Raw genomic sequence first — 2,733 nt, forward strand, 5'->3', positions numbered from 1 at the left:
AAATTTTCAGAATTCCCCTATGGGGTCAAAAATTCCCACTAAGAAGATATGCTTGGCTATGCCACACCTATTGGAGTTGTATTAAAGAATGAAGTCTCATTACTTCTCTCACTTCCTCAATTCCATCCTCACTAAGAAATTAAACAACAGAAAGCCTCAAAGGTAGTTTTATCAATAGTATATTTTTTGCAAGAATAATATTCTTATATTTTAGGGGAATATTTATACATTCCCCTACCTCTATCTACTCCCTTGGACTGTCCTCAACTCCATTGACTCTGGGCTTGGAACATGACTGGCTTTGGCCAATGAGACATCAACAAACAGTTTAAAAGAGCTTACACATTGAGACTTTGATGCTTGCTGTGTATGCAATCTTAAAGCCATCTTGTAAACAAACTCTAGTTAGCCTACTGGAAAGGCCTTGTGGTAGACATTTAGGTGCCCTCTTGACAAAATGCCAAACCCTGGACATGTAAGAAGGCTATACTAAACCACTCAGGGTCCACTGAACCCTCCATCTGACCTTAGACAGATAAGTCAAGAGAACTTAGAAAAGAAAGAGCTTATCCACAGAACCAAGAGCTAAATGAAATGATAATTGTTTTACATTTTAGTATGTTATGCTATACAGCAAAAGCTATCAGACATATTATTGGAGCTTGCAGGTATTTTTTATTTGCATTTGAAAATCGTATCTATTTTGTTCAGGGTAGTATGAAGATTGAACATAGTAAGTAGGTGAAATAGCACATAGGCTGTTTCATAGTAGGTTTTTAATAGCTAATGCTTATGATTACCAAAAGAAAAAGTTAATAGCAGATTTGTGTTGATTTCTATGTCAGAAATACCTGAGGATTGACCCTTTGTTGGATCCTATATATAACATTAACTCAAAGAATTTATAAGACTATACCATAATCAAGCTAAATGAGATTAAAGCCAAAGTTAGCACACAGAACTCAGTACTCATACCGCATTGAAAATATCTACCGATTCATTTGTAATGAAGAGATGCACCTACATCAGAGAATGAGAGCAAGTTACATATTATGAAAATCACTATGTGATTAAAACAAAATACCTGAAAAGATCCTAGAGAAATGATTCCTTGAGCTGAGATAAACCGTGACCCCTGGCGTCACCTCTTGACTACACATATCCTAACTGTGGAGTTATTTTGAAACACTGGAAGATTTTTCTAGAAGTCACAAGATCCCTCTATGCTGTTAACACTTATATGTGGTCTGTTATAGTTACTATTGCTTCATAATGAGTTACTTTAATAGAAACTCATACTTTAAATGTTCAAAACAAAATGATTGACTTCCTCCTGCCTGAAGTCTGATTTTTTTCTAAGTTTTCTCTATTTTAGTTAATATATTCTCCCCATTTTTTTAACTGTCTCTATGCATGTCTAAAGGAGTGAGTTAAGACAAACATGAGGGACTGAAGAAACTTCTATGGAAGAAGGAACTCCAGCTGAAGACTATTGAGAATCATAACTTCAACTCAAGTAATTTTGCAAGAGTGAGCGAGGGACAGTGATTCTCAGCACAGTCTAGCATTGCTCATAAAATTGTCTTCTGGAACCATCTTATGGATTCATGCCTTATTCCTTAGATTACAGCATGCTGCAACAAAATATTTACAAAACAAAACAGCTGTTTATCTTCCAGATCTATGGGACACAAAAGGCTTAAGATATGCTCAATGTTACAGTCATCTACTGTGTACGTGTCAAGAGATGCTGCATGAGGCCGTCAGAAACAAGATTGGAGTGCTGGCCAGGCATGGTGGCTCACTCCTGTAATCCTAGCACTTTGGGAGGCGAAGGTGGTCGGATCAAGAGGTCAAGAGATTGAGACCATCCTGGCTAACATGGCGAAATCCCATCTCTACTAAAAATACAAAAATTAGCGGGGCATGGTGGCGCGCACCTGTAGTCCCAGCTACTTGGGAAGCTAAGGCAGGAGAATGGCTTGAATCTGGGAGGCGGAGGTTGCAGTGAGCCGAGGTCGCACCACTGCACTCTAGCCTGGGCAACAAGAGCAAAACTGTTGCAAAACAAAAGAAGTTTAGTCTGAAAACAGAAGAGCGATCAATTTTCTCTAATATCCTACCAAGGATATTAGATCATGCCATTGCACTCCAGCCTGGTGACAGAGTGAGACTGAGTCTCAAAAAAAAAAAAAAAAAAAGATTGGAGTGCTTTGGGGCAAACTTGAGGAAAAATTAACAGCAGCATGGATATCTTTTGTGAGCACTAGTGTGGTAACAATTAGTGGGCATTAATGGTATAGTTGCCGCTTTAGACATTGGTATAAGTAGAAGAGCTGCAGAAGGTAAAAATGGCAAACTTTCCCAAGAATTCTACTACCACTTAGAAGAATCTAAAGAGAGGCAAGTCGGGGCAGAGTGGAAGATGTATTAGTCTACAACAGTCAACATGGCTCCATTCTTACTCTAGAGATAGTGTGAAACACCAAATACCAGGTACAACTACCGCCTTTCTAAACCAAAAGTTTTCCCCAGTGATATTTCTTTAGTAAGTATAGCCTTAAAATCACATTGATCAAATTGTATAAAAGGTCCATTTTTGTGTGTCATCTCCCCAAGGAGTTGGTTAATTTCTGCTCTATCTTACAAAAGCAATTCTATTCAGAAAAATATGCACGCACAGCTGGCTGTGTTAGTGTTCCACATACATCAGAGTGAATTTAGAGTTCTGAT

The sequence above is a fragment of the Cebus imitator genome, unplaced genomic scaffold (genome assembly GCF_001604975.1).
Source record: "Cebus imitator isolate Cc_AM_T3 unplaced genomic scaffold, Cebus_imitator-1.0 Scaffold330, whole genome shotgun sequence".
In the NCBI taxonomy this organism is placed as follows: domain Eukaryota; kingdom Metazoa; phylum Chordata; class Mammalia; order Primates; family Cebidae; genus Cebus; species Cebus imitator.